This window comes from Geotrypetes seraphini, chromosome 16, assembly GCF_902459505.1.
Source record: "Geotrypetes seraphini chromosome 16, aGeoSer1.1, whole genome shotgun sequence".
Lineage (NCBI taxonomy): Eukaryota > Metazoa > Chordata > Amphibia > Gymnophiona > Dermophiidae > Geotrypetes > Geotrypetes seraphini.
In genome coordinates, this window is record NC_047099.1 from 36,445,273 (window position 1) to 36,467,984 (window position 22,712).

General features: G+C 47.9%; 1 protein-coding gene across 1 annotated transcript in view; it reads left to right on the top strand.

Annotated features, from left to right (window-relative positions):
* The first annotated feature begins 5,117 nt into the window (after positions 1-5,117).
* ZBTB7B (zinc finger and BTB domain containing 7B) overlaps positions 5,118-22,712 on the top strand; it is an 89,518-nt gene continuing 71,923 nt past the window's right edge. Inside the window, exon 1 of the mRNA XM_033925508.1 lies at positions 5,118-5,268. The gene's annotated coding sequence lies outside the window, so the exon portion shown is untranslated. The remainder of the gene's footprint in view (positions 5,269-22,712) is intronic.

Genomic DNA, 22,712 nt, shown 5'->3' on the forward strand with positions numbered 1-22,712 from the left:
AGAAAATTGAATGAATAAATGAAGTGGAACAGCAAATAGGGAAGTAATGCATCCTTATCTGTGCTTTTCCTAAACACTTTCCATCCTTGAAATAAGATTTCACATCTAAAAAGGAAATCTCCAAAGAACTGTAATTCATGGTAAAATCAACTTTCCGATGACACCAATTCCACCAATTCAACTGCTTCTCAGGGTTTTTCCATAGAAAATAAGAGAAAGTATCGGCTATGAAACGTACCCATAAGGCTATAGCTGCCTTAAAATGAGATTAAAATACCCATTTTGCTTCAAAATTGGCCACTGAAGGAGTCATAGGAAGCCCCATGGCCACTCCCAAGGCCTGGCGGGAGATATTCCCCTCAAACCCAAAAAGACTCCGCTTCATAGTCAATGCTAACTGTACAACGAAAGATGGCACTTCATGTGGCCTAGGTGTTCAGTCAATAATGCTTCACCGTGCAGAATTACTGTATACAGGGAATGTAGAAACATAGAAATAGACGGCAGATAAGGGCCACGGCCCATCTAGTCTGCCCACCCTAATGTCCCTCCCCTACCTTTGCCCTGTGAATAGATCCCGTGTGCCGATCCCATTTGGCCTTAAAATCAGGCACGCTGCTGGCCTCAATCACCTGCAGTGGAAGACTATTCCAGCAATCAGTAGTAGTATCAATCGTACAAAGGGATAACTTAATCAGTAGTATCCATAATGAATGCAGGTGTCTGCCGAACAGGAGGATTTAGAAAATGGGCCACGTAGAGACTTCAAATAGCCCGTATGGCTGCAGGAGCCACTTATATGCCAGTACAAAAGGGTTTGGGGGGTGTATAGGGCAGTGCACATGATTACAGGGGCTTATGGGCATGGGGCCTATTCTCCATGGGTCCTTAACCCATCCCCAGGACGGCTTAAGACGCTTCTGTACAGGTCGACTAGGCTTTCCTATGCCGGGCTGCCGGGTGATGATGGTCTGGAGGCTGAATTTTAAAGGTGTGATTACAATTTTTATGGGGAGAGAGAAAAATGATTCTGAAAAGTGGCGACAGAAAGGGAGGGAGATGGACTGATGAAGGGAAGATATGCCCAGACTGTGGGGCCCCCCTGGAGCTGAGGGGCACCGAGCAGCTTCCACGAATGCCCTCTCCTGCCGGCTGTGCTGAGGGAAGACAGCTGGACGGTGTCAGGTCAAAAGCGCGCCGGGACAAAGGCGCAAGCAGACAATTGAGTGCAGTGCGGAGGTGCGCGCCAAAGAAAATGACAGTTTTTAGGGCTCCAACGGGGGGTGTGTGTGGGGGGGGAACTCCCCCACTTTACTTAATACAAATCACGCTGTGTTGTGGGGGCGTTGTGGGGGGGTTTGGGGGGTGTAACCCCCTAAATTTTACTGAAAACTTCGCTTTTTCCCTGTTTTTAGGGAAAAAGTTAAGTTTACAGTAAAATGTGGGGGGTTACAACCCCCCAAACCCCCCACAACGCCGGCACGATTTGTAGTAAGTAAACTGGGGGTGCCCCGTCGGAGCCCCTAAAAACAGTAATTTTCTTCGGCGCGCACCTCCGTCTTGCGCTCAGTTGTCGGCGCGCGCCTTTGTCTTCTGCATTGTTGTCTATGAACCCAGCTGGACTCAGATTACAGAACCCTGGCATATCCAGCAGGATTCTGGCGGGTCCCACACTTTTGATGGGGAAGGAGTGCGGGGAATGGATGGTTCCTCACTTATAGGTTGTGAAAGATACAGAATCCAGGTATATACAGCCCTTTTTGGGGTCAGAATTGCAGGATCCTGTGCTTTTGATGGGGAAGGAGACAATCGGACGACCAATTTATGAATTTTAGGTAAAAGTATAGAAAACCATAATTTTTGGATGGAGTGTATTAAAAAATCCATCATTTGTGGCTTGCTTTGTCAAACATTGAATGAGTTTTTGCAAATCAAAAGTTGGGTCTCTCTCTCTCTATTACAGAATAATCATCAGTGTATAGACGATTAACTTCAGACACATAGTCCAAGACAGATTTGGATGTCTTAAGAAATGCATTCAAAAATTGTCAGTTTTCAAAACCACTAAATGTCTTATTTTTTTTTTTTTTTTAAATTGCCTATCTTAAGACGTTTTGGCCCTTAGGACGTCCAACATTTTTGGCCATTTTCGAAAAGAAAAAACGTCCAAGTTCAAAATGTCCAAAATGAAGCCATTTGGACGTAGGTGTGGGGGGGGGGGGGGCCACCATTTATAAACTGGTCACACAAACTTTCCAGCAGAGCAGTGGGGCAATTTAGAAGGCATTGCTGTGAACTTCACATAAGGGGTGCCAAGTGAAAGTGAGGGGCAGGGGTGGAATGTGAAAAAAATACTGTCAATGGGTTGGGGTGGGGGGCGCAGGTGAGGATTGTGAGACTACAGTGAATATAACGAGGAGGTGTGGAGTGTGATAAAAAGGATCGGGGCAAGGGGAAGACTGAAACGAGTGAATGTGAAAGAAGATCAGGGAGAGAAGTGTTAGAGCAAAGTGAATGTGAAGGAGTGTGAGAAAACAGTGAATGTGAGGGAGTCAGGGCAGGAGAGTGAGAGAACAATGGATCTGAGGTGGAGGGGTGAAGTGTGTAAGAACAGTGAATGTGAAGGGGAGGGGGGAGTGTGAGAAAACAGTGAATGTGGCTGAGGGGGAGAACTGTGAGAACAGTGAACGTGTATAAGAATAGTGAATGTGAAAGGGATGGGAGGAGTGTGAAAAGAGTGAGGGGAAGAGGTGGAGTGTGTGAGAAGAGTGCAAACAAAGGGTCAAGGAGTAGTGTAAGAGAACAGTGAATGTGAGGGAGTCAGGGCAGGAGAGTGAGAGAATAATGGATCTGAGGTGGAGGGGTGAAGTGTGTAAGAACAGTGAATGTGAAGGGGAGGGGGGAGTGTGAGAAAACAGTGAATGTGGCTGAGGGGGAGAACTGTGAGAACAGTGAACGTGTATAAGAATAGTGAATGTGAAAGGGATGGGAGGAGTGTGAAAAGAGTGAGGGGAAGAGGTGGAGTGTGTGAGAAGAGTGCAAACAAAGGGTCAAGGAGTAGTGTAAGAGAACAGTGAATGTGAGGGAGTCAGGGCAGGAGAGTGAGAGAATAATGGATCTGAGGTGGAGGGGTGAAGTGTGTAAGAATGGTGAATGTGAGGGGAGGGGGGAGTGTGAAAGAACAGAATATGAAGGGGGTGAGGAGTGTGAGAACAGTGAATCTGAGGGGGAGGGGTAGAGCATGTGAGAGGAGTGAATCTGAGGAGTGGAGTGTGTGAGAACAGAGAATGTGAGGGGGGGTCAGGTGAAGAGTGTGAGAGAACAATAAGTGAAGGGGTGGAGTGTGAAAGAACAGTGAGTGTGAGACAGAGGTAGAGTGTGAGAAAAGTGAATGTGAAAGGGGTCAGGGAGGAGTGTGAGAGAACTGAATGTGGCTGAGGGGGAGAACAGTGAACGTGTATAAGAATAGTGAATGTGAAAAGAGTGTGAGGGGACGAGGTGGAGTGTGTGAGAAGAGTGAAAACAAAGGGTCAAGGAGTAGTGTAAGAGAACAGTGAATGTGAGGGGGAGGGGGGAGTGTGAGAGAACAGTGAATATGAAGGGGAAGGTGGAGTGTGTGAGAAGAGTGAATGAGGATGAGGGGTAAGTGTGTAAGAACACTGAATGTGAGGGGAAGAACGTGAGAAAACAGTGAATGCGAGGGGAAGGGGTGGAGTGCGAAAGAACAGAATATGAAGGGGGTGAGGAGTGTGAGAACAGTGAATCTGAGGGGGAGGGGTAGAGCATGTGAGAGGAGTGAATCTGAGGAGTGGAGTGTGTGAGAACAGAGAATGTGAGGGGGGGTCAGGTGAAGAGTGTGAGAGAACAATAAGTGAAGGGGTGGAGTGTGAAAGAACAGTGAGTGTGAGACAGAGGTAGAGTGTGAGAAAAGTGAATGTGAAAGGGGTCAGGGAGGAGTGTGAGAGAACTGAATGTGGCTGAGGGGGAGAACAGTGAACGTGTATAAGAATAGTGAATGTGAAAAGAGTGTGAGGGGACGAGGTGGAGTGTGTGAGAAGAGTGAAAACAAAGGGTCAAGGAGTAGTGTAAGAGAACAGTGAATGTGAGGGGGAGGGGGAGTGTGAGAGAACAGTGAATATGAAGGGGAAGGTGGAGTGTGTGAGAAGAGTGAATGAGGATGAGGGGTAAGTGTGTAAGAACACTGAATGTGAGGGGAAGAACGTGAGAAAACAGTGAATGCGAGGGGAAGGGGTGGAGTGCGAAAGAACAGAATATGAAGGGGGTGAGGAGTGTGTGAGAACAGTGAATCTGAGGGGGAGGGGGAGAGCATGTGAGAGGAGTGAATCTGAGGAGAGGAGTGGAGTGTGTGAGAACAGAGAATGTGAGGGGGGGGGGGTCAGGGGAAGAGTGTGAGAGAACAATAAGTGAAGGGGTGGAGTGTGAAAGAACAGTGAGTGTGAGACAGAGGTAGAGTGTGTGAGAAAAGTGAATGTGAAAGGGGTCAGGGAGGAGTGTGAGCGAACAGTGAATGGAAGGGGGTCAGGGTAGGAGAGTGAATGAATGTGAGGGGCAGGGGTGGAATGGAAGAAACAACAACTATGGGGTCGGGTGAGGAGTGTGAGACCACAGTGACTATAAGGAGGAGGTGTGGAGTGTGAGGGAGAGGGGCAAGGGGAAGAGTGAATGTGAGGGGGGCCGGGGAAGGAGTGTTAGAGAACGGGGAAGGGAGGAGTGTGAGAGGGAGGGGTGAAGTGTGTAAGAACAGTGAAAGTAAAGGGAGAGGGGAGGGCTGTGAGAGAACAGTGAATGTGAAGGGGGTCAGGGGAGGAGTGTGAGAGAACAGTAAAGACTGTAAGAGTGGGGGGGGGGTCAGATGAGGAGGGGGAGAAGACTGAGAGAGGGGGGAAGGAGAAGGATGTGAAAGATGCATCTCGGAGATTGGGGAAGGGGGAGCAGGTCCCAGGAGGCGGGGGAAGTGCTGTGGGGGGGGGGAGGGAGGGAGGTTGGACGAAGGAGCGGTGAGGGGAGGGTTCGAGGCCGACAGGTGACAGGGAGGCGGGGCAGAAGCGGGGACAGGTGAGGGGCGGGGACAGGTGAGGGGCGGGGCGTGGGCCGAGGCAGGCGCAGGTGAGCAGGGCAGCGAGTTGCCATTGTCACCCCGTCGTGGGAGCAGAAGTGTCCGGAGCTCTCTCTCTGGCTGAGCCGACGGGAAGCGGCAGAAGAGCAGCAGCAGCAGCAGCAGCAGCGCCGAGATCGGAAGGAGCCCAGGTGAGCCTCTTGTCCGATCAGCTGGGATTCCTCTTGTCGATCAGCTGAGCCTCCGCTTAACCCCCCCCCCTCCCCCTCCCGAGCTCAGATCGTCATCAGGGCCTGGAGTGGCTGCCAGCTCTTTGCCAGGGGGGCACAGCCGCTGAAAGGCTCCGATGCCCAAGGGGGGGGAACTTCCTGCAGGGGGCAGCTCTGTGGGCCTTGCCTAGAAGTGCAAGGGGAGTGCAGGAAATGGCCCAAGTGGCAGATGTCAGGCCTTCGCCTAGGGCTCGGTGGAAGCAGAGCTGGCCCTACCAAACAGGTTCAGCACCTTCGCCACCACTGCACAGGTTCCAGCTTGGCACCCGCCACCCTCCTGTGGCACATGATACCGCTCAAGCGATCACGGAAATGCCGTGTTATCATTAGAGTTCCATGTATTGACAAAACACCACTCTGGCCAAAAGTTAAAAGACCAATCCTACCCGAGTTGCCCTTTTCTCTGCCTAGTTTTTTAATAAATTCTTCCTGATCATGTTATTTATTTTTTTTTAATTTATTCAGTTTTCTCTACCGTTCTCCCAGGGGAGCTCAGAACGGTTCACATGAATTGTATTCAGGTACCCAAGCGTTTTTTCCCTGTCCGTCCCGGTGGGCTCACAATCTGTCTAACGTGGCTATGGGGGGGGGGGGGATTAAGCGACTTGCCCGGGGTCACAAGGAGCAGCGTGGGATTGGAACCCGCAACCTCAGGAAATGCTAATAAGATCAAGCAGGTTTGAATCGTTACGATCTGTCACAAGATTTGCTTTCAAGATAACGCGGCAAAGCGTTCCGAGATGCTGACATTAGTTTTGTGAGTAGCGACCAGTCCAAGGTAGTTCAGATAAGCTGGGATGTCTGTGTGCATGGGGGGGGGGGGTAAGAAACACACACCAAAAAAATAGAATTGTGACAGGACCTGGGATCAAACTGTCACCAGAGAGCTTCAAATATGATGCTCTTTGGAATTGGCCATATTTAAAGAAAGAACGAAAAAAAAGAACTCATTGTAACACAATGATATTGTGGGATCTGTTCCCTGAACTGGATCACCTTTGCATTTGTCGTAGCATCCTAGCTATATATTTGTGTTGCATGTGGCTGCTTTTGCATGCTTGTCAACTTTGACCCTGTTGGAATTTACCCGACTCTTATTGGTTCACTCTTTTTTTAATTTTTGAAGGGTAGGTGCCAGTCCTATGATCCACAAACACACAAACTTTGATCCAGTGGGTAGATTTTTATCGTCCTGGATGGATGAGAGATTGAATTAGCCTCTCGGTGCTGAAGGAATAGTCTCCCGACGGAGGCAGCAATGAAGACTGTATCTGAATTCAAAATAGCGCGGAACAGGCATGTGGGATCTCGTAGAGAGAGGAGGAGATAGCAGATGTTGTGGATAGGCCAACTGGATGCCATGTTTCTATAACCATGAAGCTCTATGACCTCACAATGCAGGTGTAAAGAGCCTTAGCTTATAACTATAATGCTCTATGACCTCACAATGCAGGTGTAGAGCCTTAGCCAATAGGGAGAGGAGGAGATAGTGGACTGGATGGACCATTTGGCCTTTATCTGCCATGTTTCTATAACCATAAAGCTCTATGATCTCGCAATGCAAGTGTAAAGAGCCTTAGCTTATAACTATAATGCTCTATGACCTCACAATGCAGGTGTAGAGCCTTAGCCAATAGGGAGAGGAGGAGATAGTGGACTGGATGAGCCATTTGGCCTTTATTTGCCATGTTTCTATAACCATAAAGCTCTATGACCTCACAATGCAGGTGTAGAGCCTTAGCCAATAGGGAGAGGAGGAGATAGTGGACTGGATGAGCCATTTGGCCTTTATCTGCCATGTTTCTATAACCATAAAGCTCTATGACCTCACAATGCAGGTGTAGAGCCTTAGCCAATAGGGAGAGGAGGAGATAGTGGACTGGATGGGCCATTTGGCCTTTATCTGCCATGTTTCTATAACCATAAAGCTCTATGACCTCGCAATGCAGGTGTAAAGAGCCAATAGGGAGAGGAGGAGATGGTGGATGTTGCACAAGGGCTGACTGGATGGGCCTTTATTAAAACTTTTATGAGGCCTCTTTTAATGGGAACAATAAAATAATTTTTAAAAAGCTCCCCACCTTTTTTTGTTCTTTTTTTTTTTTTCTTTAATTTATTGGCGTTCCGCACCCACTCACCTTTTGTATATGTTCGTCGGTGTGTTCAATGTTATTTGTCCCCCCCTCCCCCCCTATTTTTTAAATCTAGATTGTACATCACTTTTTCTAGTTTCTTTATTTTTTATTGATTTAAAACCTTTTTAATCCGCCTTTGTTATTAATCACATTTTGAATGAAGCTTGAAGCCACGTCGGCGTCTCTACGACCGTGCACAAGTTCAACCACGAAAACAAAAAGTTTATCCTGGCTGGAATAGGACATCTACCTTGCCTTTTTTTTTTTTTTTTCTTTTGCGGTTGCTGTATTGGGCAAAGCCATGCTCGCTTTGACACATGCCTCAAATTCACAGTACCAAACCATGATGGCAGGGGTAGGGAACTCCGGTCCTCGAGAGCCGTATTCCAGTCGGGTTTTCAGCATTTCCCCAATGAATAAGCAGGAGATCTATTGGCATGCACTGCTTTCAATGCATATTCATTATTAATATTATTTATTATCATATTAATTTCCATTCTTTCAGATTCTTTTGTGCAACCCAATACCTCTTTCCTCACAACCTTTTGTCTTTATATCTGCCCCCAAACGTGCCTGAAATCTGTTCAACCACCTGGCCTTCGCCCCCTGACCAGTCTCAGGCCTTCTCATCAGTGGTTCCGTAGGCTAGAGGAGACCGATGGACTTGGCTTTTGCTTGACGGGTCAGAGGGGGGGCCTGGGGGTCTTGAATTTAGTTTATTATTACGAGCGCTTGATATAGCAGCGAAATGGTTCACAGTATCACAGAAGGGGGCAAATCAAGACAGCTGGGGAACTGGGGTGAGGGGAAGAGAAGATTAGAGCGATGAGGGGGGGGGAAGGGAGTGAGGTGCTAATGGTGTTGCCTAGAACTATGTAATGAGATGCAACAGACCAGGGTTCTCCATATTTGGTCTCTGAGGGCCACAATTCACTTGCCGTGTTTTCAGGATTTCCACCACGACTGCGCCAGAGATTGCGCGCACTAGGGGGCCACACGTGCAAACAGATCTGTGTTTTTATTGCAAAAATTGTTGGACAGCCAGGGTTGTGGTTCTCGACAACCGAGTTTGGTGGCCCCTCTGAAAGACGTATTGAGCCTCGGAGATGTTCAGACCATTATTAATTTATTTATAATTCGTTTTCTGGCCCGTTGCCCTAAAGAGCTCCGAACGGGGGTTGCAGGTGTAACGTACAATGATACCTTGGAATCCGAACTTAATCCGCTCCAGAACCCCGTTCGAGTTCCAAGACCATTTTTCCCCATTTAAAATCACAGAAACTGGATTAATCCGTTCCTGGGTCCCCCGAACTCAGATTTTAACAGGAAATACACTGGATTTTAAGGTGAAATTTTAATGAATAATAATGATACAGCGCGGTATTTTCCTCACTACACCACACAAAGGCGAAAATCACACAAGATGCTTTCGCTACAGCTTCCGACGTTGAACTGAACGACGTATGGGTTGGCCGAGCGCTCTGGAAACGTGCACACGAACAGCGTGCAGGGCGTTCGGATTCTGGGGTCAAAATGTGCTTGAATTTTTTTTTTTTATTCGGATTCCAAGTTGTTCGAGTACTGGGGCGTTCGGATTCCAAGGTATCACCGTCCATCATTTCTGTACAAGTTTACGGTACAAGTTTTTATCCTAACTCGATACATGCTAGGGTCTAATGATAATATACAGTTTACTGGTTACATTTTGCTATGGTAGTCCGTACGATGCAAGGTTTCCAGTAAAAGTTATATCTAATTTGACACACAGAGAGTTACAGTGTGTGGTTCTCTCTGTTCTTCTATTTCTGTTGTGCTACCAGAACCGGGCTCTGGCTCCTATGCCATTGACTAGTGGATTCATTTTAGAGCTTCAGATCGAGCATGTGCGAACGGCAGCCGTAACCTTCCATTTTGGTATTAAGCCAGGGGGTCTCAAAGTCCCTCCTTGAGGGCCGCAATCCAGTTGGGTTTTCAGGATTTCCCCAATGAATATGCATGAGATCTATGTGCGTGCACTGCTTTCAATGCAGATTCTTTGGGGAAATCCTGAAAACCCGACTGGATTCCGGCCCTCAAGGACCAGAGTTGCCCACCCCTGCACTAGCCATAACACAGGGATCTCAAAGTCCCTCCTTGAGGGCCGCAATCCAGTCGGGTTTTCAGGATTTCCCCAATGAATATGCATGAGATCTATGTGCGTGCACTGCTTTCAATGCATATTCATTGGGGAAATCCTGAAAACCCGACTGGATTGCGGCCCTCAAGGAGGGACTTTGCGATCCCTGATCGGTGGTCTCGGATTCCTTATTTCAAGACTCTTTGTAGGGGGTGGGCTTTTCTTGAGTCTTACTCTGTTTCACCTGCAGTATATCTGTGTGAGGGGGGGGGAACGGACCTCAAAACAAGAACGCACCCTCCCTCTAAACCTTTCTATCTATGAAAAGCCCCCCCCCCTTCCTCTCCCCACTCTGTTTTTTCTTGCCTGGTGAGCTCAGTTCTTTGTTCTCGGTGGCTGTAGCTTTTCAAATGCACATTGTAAGGGGTCAATACGCATCATGTTCTTCTCTTGCTTGCAGACCTTAGGGTGAATGCACGGGTTCTGCGGAGTGACTCTCTTCCTCTGGCTTGTGGGCAATTTACACTAAGCTCAGAGGCATCCAGATAATCAGATTTAATTCAGATGTTAGCTGTTCTGGGTATTGTGACCCTGTGTGCCGAGGCCAATGACTCGGTGTACTCCTAATGGGAGCTGGGTTATTAGTCCTTCCTTTGATTTATTTATTTTTTTTTGGAGGGGGGGAGTGGGGATTCGGGATTAGCTCATCTACATAGTAGATGATGGCAGATAAAAACCCGAATGGTCCATCTAGTCTGCCCAACCTGATTCAATCTACAACTTTGTTGTTGGGGTTTTTTTTTTTTTTTTCTTCTTCTTAGCTATTTCTGGGCAAGAATCCAAAGCTCTGTCCGGTACTGTTTATAGGTTCCGGCTACTGAAGTCAAGGCCTAGTCTTCTGCCCTGCATTGCATGCTGAGACTTGTAGCTTTTTTTTTTTTTTTTTATCGGGGTCAGTTCGGACTGAATGAGCATCTCCTTTAGAAATGCAGGAGGTTGACACCCTCTGTGCCAAGGCTCTGATCCTGCACTCTGGCTTGGCCTGTTTTATGAAGGGTCAGAGAGGTGAGCCTAGCTGCAGTCTCTATTCTTTTGGTTGCTCTGTAGGGGGGGGGGGGGGGGGGGAAACGGACGGACGACTGATGGATTGGCTCCATGTCATAAGTCATGGGTTGAGCTGGTGTTTTTACTTAGCCATTAGAAACTACATTTCCATAGAGTAGACCAGGGAAGTTTAAGGTAGCTGGAGGCTTCCTGTGAAATCTTGTGTGTGGGTTTGTTTTTTTTTTAAATTTTAACTTTGCAAAGCGTTCTGGGCTTTGAAGTCCTGTGAAGCCACCTTGTAGCAGCGCTGTAGCCAAGCAGCTGAGCCCTGACTCAGGATCCTGGCTGTGGAGACTTCAGACTCTTCCCTGGGTGAAAAAATATTTGTACAGCTAACTAGTTCTTCTATCCCGGGATCTGGTAATTATCTGGGCGCATTTTCTTCCTCACCTTGTCCCGCTCGTTTGGTTTCTCCAGCAGGCTCTTCACGTCCTACTCGGTCTGACCTAGATATTTTCCATGGGATGGAAGGTCCCCTCGAAAGATGAGTAACTGCTCTCCATCTGGTTCTTCCGGGACAGGGTTGGTAACTATCCAGTGGAACTTATGAACAACTCAAGAATTTAGTCAATGTGCTAAGCACATTCCAGCTCCTGGTGGGGTTTGTCCTCATTGCAGAGAGAAGGTGTGAAGGAGTCATCGATGAATGAACCGGAGACCAAACGCTTTCTTCTTCTGGTAATGGTTTGCTCAGGTTGAGGAAGGAGGCATTTGATAAACAGTTCCTGGGGAGACCCGCAATGAGCATCCCCTTCCTCCTATATTGCACTGAAGACCCAATAATAATAATAACAGCTTATATACCGCAATACCGTGAAGTTCTATGCGGTTTACAAAGATTAAGCAATGGTACAAATTGATTGACTTTAAGAGGGGAGGAAGAAAGAGGGTTAATAGGACAGGAAATCCATTTTTGAGGAGAGAGTGATCAATAGAACAAGTTAATCGCTCTAGAGGGGAGAGAGAAACTATCCTTCCCCTCTCTACATGGCATCCCCCACGCAGGCAAACTGGGAAGATCCCTCCTCTCCAAAATCACGGGCCTTTGGAACGATCTCACTATCCCGCTGCGGAACCTGGGCTCCCTCCAACTGTTCCGGAAACAACTGAAAACCTGGCTTTTCTCTAATATATAACATCTCCTGCTTACTTCCCCCCTTTTTCATATGCTCTTGTAAACTCTCTCTCCCCTCTCTTCTTGTATTTTTAAGCTTTGTAAACCGTGTCGAGCTCCGCTTCCGTGGAGATGATGCGGTATATAAACTTAAGGCTTAGTTTAGTTTAGTTTAGTTTAGAGAAGAGAGGATCAATTGTCTAGATACTTTAGGAACAGGTGTGTTTTCAGACGTTTCCTAAATTCCTGATAAGTGGTGGGCGAAAGCAATTGTTCTAGGTCTTTACCCCATGATGCTGCTTGGTGCGAGAGAAGATGCTCATGGTGTTTTTTCAGTTTACAACCTCTCACTGGGGGGGGGGGGGGGGGAAACGAAGTTGGAATGATATCCAGTAATGCAAAACCAAGACCGACTGTGCCTGTCCCATAGGAGTTGAAGTACTGTCATAACGTGGGACCTGGAAAGAGTGGTTTCAAGTGGGTCACCTCCTCCTCCAGTGCCTCAGTCCCCTGGTATGGGTCGTCACATGGCGTAGACATGACGGACAGTGCCAGAAGGGAACAAGCGAGTCTTTCACTGGAGAACCAGGCATGGCACAGGATATGCATTGATTTGAATTTTTCCTGTGTAGAGGGAGGGGGGGGGGGAATCTTAAGGGTTTTTGTTTCTTTTTATCCTTTGTTTTTCTTCAATTTTTTTTTTTTCACCGAAGCCCTGATGTATTCTTATTTTCTGGGTCGGCTGCACAGTCACCAGACTGGTTTCTGTCTAACGGCGGCACCCATCCCTGCAGGCACTGACAGCTAAAAAGGGCTGAAATAGGCCATTTGGAGGGGCCCACCCTACTCCACCCACCTGTTCCCTAGCATCGTTTCTCACCAGTGTCATTCTCCGTGACCTCCTCGGTGCCAGCTCCGGGGGCTCATGCCAGGCCGTGCCTGCACTTGCTTTGCCCAGCTGCACGATGTCATGATGTGGGAGTGTGTGGCACTGTGGTTGGAGCTACAGCCTGAGCACCCTGAGGTTGTGGGCTCAAATCCCTCGCTGCTCCTTGTGACCCTGTGCAAGGCACTTTAATCCCCTCATTGCCCCAGGTACACTAGATAGGGACAGATCGGGAAATATGATTAAAATAACTGAATGTAAACCACTTAGGATATAAGTGGTATATAAATGAAGGATAGAAAGGCCTATGGAGATCGGTTTCATATGAAAAATTTAAGAACATAAGATCTGCCGCTGCTGGGTCAGGGCAGTGGTCCATCGTGCCCAGCAGTCCGCTCATGCGGCAGCCCTTAGGTCAAAGACCAGTGCCCTAACTGAGACTAGCTTTACCTGCGTACGTTCTAGTTGAGCAGGAACTTGTCCAACTTTGTCTTGAGTCCCTGGAGGGTGTTTTCCCCTATAACAGCCTCCGGAAGAGCGTTCCAGTTTTCCACCACTCTCTGGGTGAAGAAGAACTTCCTTATGTTTGTACGGAATCGATCCCCTTTCAACTTTAGAGAGTGCCCTCTCGTTCTCCCTACCTTGGAGAGGGTGAACAACCTGTCTTTATCTACTTTGTCTTGAATCCCTGGAGGGTGTTTTCCCCTATAACAGCTTTCGGAAGAACATTCCAGATTTCTACCACTCTCTGGGTGAAGAAGAACTTCCTTACATTTGTACAGAATCGATCCCCTTTTAACTTTAGAGAGTGCCCTCTCGTTCTCCCTACCTTGGAGAGGGTGAACAACCTGTCTTTATATACTTTGTCTTGAATCCCTGGAGGGTGTTTTCCCCTATAACAGCCTCCGTAAGAGCGTTCCAGTTTTCTACCACTCTCTGGGTGAAGAAGAACTTCCTTATGTTTGTACGGAATCTATCCCCTTTTAACTTTAGAGAGTGCCCTCTCGTTCTCCCTACCTTGGAGAGGGTGAACAACCTGTCTTTATCTACTTTGTCTTGAATCCCTGGAGGGTGTTTTCCCCTATAACAGCCTCCGTAAGAGCGTTCCAGTTTTCTACCACTCTCTGGGTGAAGAAGAACTTCCTTACGTTTGTATGGAATCTATCCCCTTTTAACTTTAGAGAGTGCCCTCTCGTTCTCCCTACCTTGGAGAGGGTGAACAACCTGTCTTTATCTACTTTGTCTTGAATCCCTGGAGGGTGTTTTCCCCTATAACAGCTTTCAGAAGAACATTCCAGATTTCTACCACTCTCTGGGTGAAGAAGAACTTCCTTACGTTTGTACGGAATCTATCCCCTTTTAACTTTAGAGAGTGCCCTCTCGTTCTCCCTACCTTGGAGAGGGTGAACAACCTGTCTTTATCTACTAAGTCTATTCCCTTCATTATCGTGAATGTTTCGATCATGTCCCCTGCTGAAATTCCTTGGAAACGCAAGATATTCTTACTACATGTGACAGTGACCAAAGCATTGCTTTAATGCTGCTAAACAAATACTTATTGCCTCATGGAAAGAGCTTAATGCACCCGGGGGGAATAAATGGCAAACATGCAATATGGAGAAACCGAGAGTGCAACATGAGAAGCAAGAACCCAGGTGAGAGAAATGCAGGGCCCTTTCAAAAGAGGGCAAGGGAGTTCATACCGTACTGTGTAGTGGAACTCTTAACTCCTTAAAATTATTCCATAACCTACTTAAAGTCCCTTTTGCCCAGGCCTCTCGATGGTAAATGAGGTCATAGAAACATAGAAACATAGAAATAGACGGCAGATAAGGGCCAAGGCCCATCCAGTCTGCCCACCCTAATGTCCCTCCCCTACCATTGCCCTGTGAATAGATCCCTCCTCTTCCTTTGCCCTGTGAATAGATCCCACGTGACGATCCCATCTGGCCTTAAAATCAGGCACACTGCTGGCCTCGATCACATGTAGTGGAAGACTATTCCAGCGATCAACCACCCTTTCTGTGAAAAAGAATTTCCTGGTGTCAGCTCGTAGTTTCCCTCCCCTAATTTTCCACGGATGCCCTCTTGTTGTCGTGGGACCCTTGAAGAGGAAGATATCTTCCTCCGTCTCTATGCGGCCCGAGAGATACTTGAACGTCTCGATCATGTCCCCCCTCTCTCTGCGCTCCTCGAGTGAGTATAGCTGTCCCCGGTGTTTCATTTTGAACTGTCTCGTGAATGCACCCTGTAAACCATTTGGCCTCTTCTCGCTGAAACATCTTATCTGTGTGGCTGACTATCCTGCTGTCCACGGAGAACCTACGTTACAGATAAGTAACTACACTTTTTTTCACCTGGTAAACAAGTGAGTGCGTTACAGGCATTGGTCATCTCTCTCTCTCTCTCTCTCTCTCAGTTCTTTACACATATCCTAGGTTCCTACCCAAAGTTGGGTCTAAGTTACTGATGACCTGCTTTTCTTGTCGCGGTGATTTCTTGCAATCAGGAAGAAGCTACCGAGTTGAGAGTACTTTTCTATAGAGTGTGGTCTTTTGTCACATTCAAATTCATGTTTATAGACTCCAAACTTTATTGATTTCTGGACCCCCGAGGCAGGCTTGGTAGAACCGAAATATGGACTATGTCGAATAAAATCAATTTGCATAAAGACTCCTTCCAACGAATTTTCGTCGTTGCCCCGGTTGGAATGTTTTTCTAATTCCACTTTTTTTCCTCCGGGGAGGAGTTGCTGGCACTTCTATGTATACCATATATATGTATATATAAACCATATTTGTAAGTCGTTCCAATTAACTAGCAAAGCCAGTGTTTTGTCGTTGTTTTATTTTTGAGGAAAATTTCCCCCTTAATCCCTCATTTGACACCCTGGCTTAACGAGCACATCTATGAAACCAGTGTTTGCCTTGGATTTGGTGTAAAAGCTGATGAGCCAACTGAATTCAAAAGGGCCTGGGATAGGCACGTGGGATCTCTCGGAGAGAGGAAGAGATAATGGTTACTGAGGATGGGCAGACTGGACGGGCCATTTGGCTTTTATCTGCCATCATGTTTCTATAACCATAAAGCTCTTTGACCTCACAATGCAGGTGGAAAGAGCCTTAGCCTATAGGAAGAGGAGATGCAAATGCTAAGAGCCTTAGCCAATAGGGAGAGGAAGAGATAATGGTTACTGCGGATGGGCAGACTGGACGGGCCATTTGGCTTTTATCTGCCATCATGTTTCTATAACCATAAAGCTCTTTGACCTCACAATGCAGGTGTAAAGAGCCTTAGCCTATAGGAAGAGGAGATGCAAATGCTAAGAGCCTTAGCCAATAGGGAGAGGAAGAGATAATGGTTACTGCGGATGGGCAGACTGGACGGGCTATTTGGCTTTTATCTGCCATCATGTTTCTATAACCATAAAGCTCTTTGACCTCACAATGCAGGTGGAAAGAGCCTTAGCCTATAGGAAGAGGAGATGCAAATGCTAAGAGCCTTAGCCAATAGGGAGAGGAAAAGATAATGGTTACTGTGGATGGGCAGACTAGATGGGCCATTTGGCCTTTATCTGCCATCACATTTCTCTGTTTCTATAGATGCAACTAGGAAATAGACATCTAAGTTGTGGCCTGTCCGAGCCACTCCACCTGCAAATAGCAGCGTTCCGAACGGGCTCTTCACATGTGTGGTCAATCTACCCTTATAAAGCACCTATTACCCTCGTAGATGCCTCCAAATGACTGCCTTAGTTAATAACCTATAGAAGACGTATAAAACACCAGATGGGAAGTTGCAAATCATTATACTGTACAGTTTTCTGGAGAGTTTGAGCTGGCGATTGTGGGTTTAATCTTGGAATTTTTGTACCTCCAGTATATAGGAAACCATCTGTGAATAAAAAAAAAAAAAAGTATCCGAGTTAAGAAATGCCCAATGCAGCTTTGTCTTTTGGCGAGCGCCTTATTGTGTCCTGGCCCAATTGGCCCACGCTTTCTGAACCTCTCCCGGCCACTCGGTGTTAACGCTGTGGGGTTATGGCGGGAAAAGACCAGCCGGTCTGCCCGCTTATTCCTATCGCCCATTGCCAAGGATCGATAGCCCAGCTGCCACCCACAGAAGCTTGACCACTCGTAGGATTTGTCTCTCCGTTTTCTAGTCTGGTTTGCTCATCTTCCTTCTTTCTGTTTGTCCTCTTCCATGTCATAATGGTTACCATGAAGCTTTGGAAGACTCTAAATACCTATCGGTGATATCATAGCGATTACTTAAGTGTCTGACCTTCCAATTTCCTGTGACCTTTCAGATGGTACACTTTTGACTCCTGCCACTAGCCTGTCCTACCAGCCTGGTTGAAACAGGACCCAGCTAAAACCAATGGAACTTGGAGCTCCTGGCTGAGGCTTTTATTAGCCGACTTCATATTGACTAGCATCGGTCCCTACGTGACTTCCATTGGTAACTCTCTTGACAGTGTCTTCTCTTTGGTTTTGTTTTTTTTGTCTGTGTATGTGACCCAGTGGCACTGCAGAGGTACTTTTTAGCCCACACTAGTAAGATTTTTGCTGTGTCGGAGCTGGGCTGCGTGCTCAAGGAGAAGTGTTAGAGGTGACCAGAACTGATTCTGGGTCCATGCTCGGGCAGAGTTGGTAGAGAGCGGTGGCCCTTGGGTGATTCTTAAATTATAAGCTATTTGGCTATGATTTTATGCTGAACAGTAAATCAAGTGACTAATTACATTAGTATTTATGGATCGCTGAAACGTCACAGGAGTTCAATGCACTTTACAATTTAGAAGAGCCGGACCTTATCCAGGGATTTCATTTGTAAAGGAAAGTAAAAATGAAAACAAAAGACTGGTGGGGATGGGAGGGTTTTGGGCCTGGGCCTGGCCTCTGCCAGGGCAAGAGTGGTGGGGACGGGAGGGTTCAGGCCTGGGCCTGGCCTCTGCCAGGGCAAGAGTGGTGGGGACGGGAGGTTTCGGGCCTGGGTTCAGGCTGTTTCCCTTGATTTGACTGTTTTTAGTACTGTTTGGCACCAGTGTTTCTACATATTAAAGTCCCCTGCATCTTCTCATCTGGTTTGTTGAGCACCCCTTGGCCTGCATATTTTGCAGATCCATGGGTCCAGGCAGTATCCACATTCCTGCCTCTTAAACACTGACTGACAGAGAAGGAGAACCTTCTAATAAAGTATTATATTCTTCTGAATCGTGTTTGATGCTTGGAATGCAGAGTTTACGAGCGGAGGGCTTACAAGGTTCCTTTTCTGGGGTGTGATTGTATGTGGTGGTCTTAAGGTAGCCAAACGGGTTGAAAAGGTGACGGCGAAAGCTAGAAGGATGCTAGGTTGCATAGGGAGAGGTGTGGCTAGTAGGAAAAAGGAGGTATTGATGCCCCTGTATAAGCCTTAAGAATATTGTATACAATTCTGGAGGCCGTACCTTCAAGAAGATATAGAAAAGGAAGGAGTCAGTCCAGAGGAAGGCTATTAAAATGGTGTGTGGTCTTCATCATAAGGCATATGGGGACAGACTTAAAGATCTCAATCTGTAGACTTTGGAGGAAAGGCGGAAGAGGGGAGATATGATGGAGACGTTTAAATAACTATGTAATGTAAATGCGCATGAGTCGAGTCTCTTTCATTTGAAAGGAAACTCTGCAATGAGAGGGCATAGGATGAAGTTGAGAGGTGATAGACTCCGGAGTAATCTAAGGAAATACTTTTTTACAGAAAGGGTGGTAGATGCGTGGAACAGTCTCCCGGAAGAGGTGGTGGAGACGGAGACTGTGTGTGAATTCAAAAGGGCCTGGGATAGGCACGTGGGATCTCTCGGAGAGAGAAAGAGATAATGGTTACTGTGGATGGGCAGATTGGATGGGCCATTTGGCCTTTATTTGGCCGTTATTAGACTGGTCTGATGAGGGTGCTAGGCCTTCGCTGTTTTTCTTTCTGCCCTCTGACTCGCCACGTGTCCCACCTCTCTGGATCAGGATGTGCCTTTGCAGTGCTCTTAAGGGGCAGCTTCTTGCTCCTTAACCCATAGGACTCTGGGCAGCGTCTTTGGTTTTCTCAATGTGCAGACACTACAAATTTTCTGCCCGTGTGACGGTCTTTCTGTGCTCGTCTCCCCTGTGGCGCACACAGCCCTGGAGGACCCTTTTTCTTAGCTGTTTGTAGTTTGCACGGAAACACTGGCTCCGATTGTGAAAGGGACCTGTGAGAAGAGACGGTTGGAGGTTGACCCTGAGACTTTGGGTGGCTGATAGCAGCTGGGCCTCCTCCCTGGGGGCTCACCTGCCCTTATCTGCAGCCTTTTAATGCTGTGCAGGTGAGCCAAGGCGTGTACAATCCTCTGCTTTATTTCATTCACCTCAGATGCCCATAAAAGCCCCAGAGCCGTTTTTACCTCCCAGTCTCTGCTCTTTATGAAGCCGTAACGGGGATGTGGCACTACAAGGGAAAGAAGCCTTTTACTGGCCTGGGTTCTGCCCAGATAAGGGAGCCGAGAGGCAAGCATATCTGGGGTGGTCCTGGTCCATCCGCACAGTTTTCCCAAGGTTTCCTTTTCCTCTTTCTTTTGGGCCTGACGTACTAAGCCGCTTTCCTGGTAACACAAAATGCACTGCAGGTATGTGGATGGGCTGAGCCAGCACTCAGTTTGCCATCATGTAACATGTTGGCTTGCAATTCTGCTCCTCTAAAGAGTTAGACAGCTACAGGACATGGGGAAGTAAAAGCCAGAAAGAACCCCGAGCTGGCCGAGGGAATAGCACTGCACTAGTGCAAGTTAGGCCCCAGAAGAGACGGCCTTTAAGGCTTTCTGTGCTTTGGATTATTATTTCTGTGAGCATCTGGGAAGGGGTCTCGGCATAAAAACCTTGAAAAGGAACTTGAAACCCAAATTCCACTCGCCCTCTCCTTCTGACTGGGAGCCAAGTGGTCGGCCAGCCTACGTCCTAACCAGAAAGTCTTAGCTTATAGGTGGGGTGGGGGGGTGGGGGTGGGGGTGGGGGGGAGCTCTGAGAAAGCCTTCCTCTAAAAAGAAACTGGAAGTATGACTGGAAAGTCCTGGGCTTTTGGTTTCAAATGAAACGATTCTTTATGTTGGACTTATGCTTTCACCTGATTGGAGACCTTTGCGTTTGATAAGAGGGTTCCTCTCGGCGAAAGTAATGATTAGCGTATTATCAAAAAAATATTTTTAATAAACTTGGAAAACTTCCGTATCGGTGGGCTTGGCACCTGAACGGAGGCAAGCAGTGGGCTCTTAGGCCCGCCTTGCCCATTTCTAACGTATCTGAGCATTAAAAGCCGTGTTGAGATCTGGCGGTTTTGTGAAGAGGAAAATCTGGCCCTCGCCTGCAACACTGCCCGCGATACGGGCTTGCTTCCATTGTGCGTCCTCGGCACGGAGGTGACTGTACAGGTCCGTAAATTGCCGGGCCGGAAGGCCCGTGTGTGACGCGGTGCGCGCTTGACCTCTGACGTCCAAATCGGTTCTGTAGCTCCCAGAATTCCAAGCCTTTCTCGAAGGTGTTGCTTTTCTAAGCTGAAATGCTCACCCCCCCCAACACCATTATATAGTGCTCCAGCAGCTCCGAAAGAAGAAAAAAGCGGTGTCAGGTCAAAAGCGCGCCGGGACAAAGGCGCGCCCAGACAATTGAGCGCAGTGCGGAGGCGCGCGCCGCTCTAAATTACTGTTTTTAGGGCTCCGACGGGGGGGGGGGGGCGTGGGGGAACCCCTCCCCCGCGTTGTGGGGGCGTTGTGGGGGGTGTGGGGGGTTATAACCCCCACATTTTACTGAAAACTTCACTTTTTCCCTGTTTTTAGGGAAAAAGTTAAGTTTACAGTAAAATGTGGAAGGTTACAACCCCCCAAACCCCCCATAACGTCGGCGCGCGCCTTTGTCTTACGCGCCGTTGTCTATGAACTGAAAAAAGCACTTTGTTTTGTTTTCCCTGTGCTTGGAGCATCTTCCTGATACACAAACTTGCCAGCTCTCTGTCCCCTCTCAACACTTATTGAGGGGGGGGGGAGTCATGCATTTTGCTGGTCCACCTTTCTGTGCTACAATCAAAGTGGTTTACATATTATATACAGGTACTTTCTCTGTCCCTCGTGGGGTGGGGGTAAGATCACATCTTCTCCTAGGACACGCCAAGCCCTGAATCAGAGCAAATATTGACACGGATTTTTCTCTTTTAGGGGCAGGGAGAGGTGTGCTGCGGCGTCTCTTGCCAGGGCGAGGGGGGAGCTTGGCATGCGAGACGGAGCACCTCTTACAGGGAACCTTTCGCACGGCTTTCAGCTAGCATGGTTGAATCTGCTTTTATTTTCTCCTTTCGCGCACGTCTTCACGGGTTCCTCTTTCTTGTGGTCGTGGGCTTTGGCAGCCTTGAAGTCGGCCGTGTGCTGCTGTTCCGTGTTCTTCGGCGGAGTCTGGTGCATTCCTCCGGCCTAGATAGGGAAGTGACCGAGGCAGTTGTAGGGGGGGAACGGGGAGGGGGGGTAGAGAGGGTTAACAGGACTGGCCATCTGTTCCCTGTGCTTTAAGATTAAGGAAATGAATGCTACATTTTTTTTACAGGATGTGATGCTTCACGTGGCTGTTCCTGGTACAGAAACGTCCTTTGGGGAGCCGGGCCTGGCGCCAGCCGTGGGTAACAGGGTGACACCGTTTAAAGACCATTCTTAACTCTCTGACAGCCTGTCGGTTCCCCTGCGCTGCCTGGTAACTCGGAACAGGTCCTGTTTCTCCTGACAGCAAACTGTTTGCAGTCTTAACGAAAACAAGAAAATCCCTTTGCAGGGCTGCCAGCACTGAGCCAGCAGGGCTGGCTCTGTCAGCAAAAGCGTTGGTCCAGGCTGTGCCAGTATCCTGGTAGTGTTTGCCAACAGGGAGGCGCCTTGCTCTCTGTAGACGGGTGGGGAACAGAGGGATCGGAGGAGCTGAGTCGTCCCTCCTCACCGCACCTGCTAGAGGTGGGGGGGAAGATTGGGCTCCCTGGCTTGTGTAACACGACTGGTTATTCCGGATTGAAGTCTATTCAGGTGCTCGTCAGCCTCTCTGCATACACTAGAAATGGGTACGGGTTGCTCTGAAATAACCCCCCCAGCCCTTTGAGAATGGGATCTGGGGGTGGGGGCTGAGCCGTTTTATTTCTAGGGTGTGATTAATGCAGAAATGGTTTGGTGTGAGCGAGGGAAGTCTTGCAGAGCCTGTTCTACGGGCCGTTAAGGAGAATACACGACTCCACACGGCCACAGCACAGGGGGCTTTCGGCTCTGGGGACAACTGGGTAGACTGGTTATGCCATCTTGCTCCTTCTTTATGTACCAAGCACCTCATTCCGTATCTGAATTCTCTGGCCATCTTGGTTCCACTAATTCCCTTTGCGTGGAAGGAAAACCATAAGTGTCCTGAAATCACTAATGAGCGATTAATCCTTTCCTGATTCTGTTTTCATTTTCTCAGTGTTTTCCTCTCTGCTGACATTTTCAGCCCAGTAGGACTCTTCCCCTCCGCCCCCAAGCCGTGCAAAATGTGCAAGAACACGAGTCTGTCTGTACTGCTGTTCCTGAGTCCCCACTATTGGGGGCTTTTGAAGCGCAGTAACCCCTTACGCTGTGCTGGGGCGTGTCGGTAGCACCCTGGCCTCCGTGGAGGTCTCCTCTGAGTCCCGAAGTGTGTTTAACCTGCTTAGCTTATGAGCGAAAACCAAGCGAAAAAAAAAAATATATATATATATATGTGGAGTCGATGATTTTGATATAAAGGTTTATTAAAAAGTCTTCACAATTTAAAAGCGATGCAGATAAATTATGAATCCAGAAGAAGGTCTTCCGTGACCGAAACACGGACCATGTCGGGTCCACTCCACAACCCTTTTACTGTGTATTATACGGATTCATAATTTATCTGCATCGCTTTTAATTGTGAAGACTTTTAAATATACTTTTATATCAAGGTCATCAACTCCACAGTTGGTTGTTTTTGGGTTTTT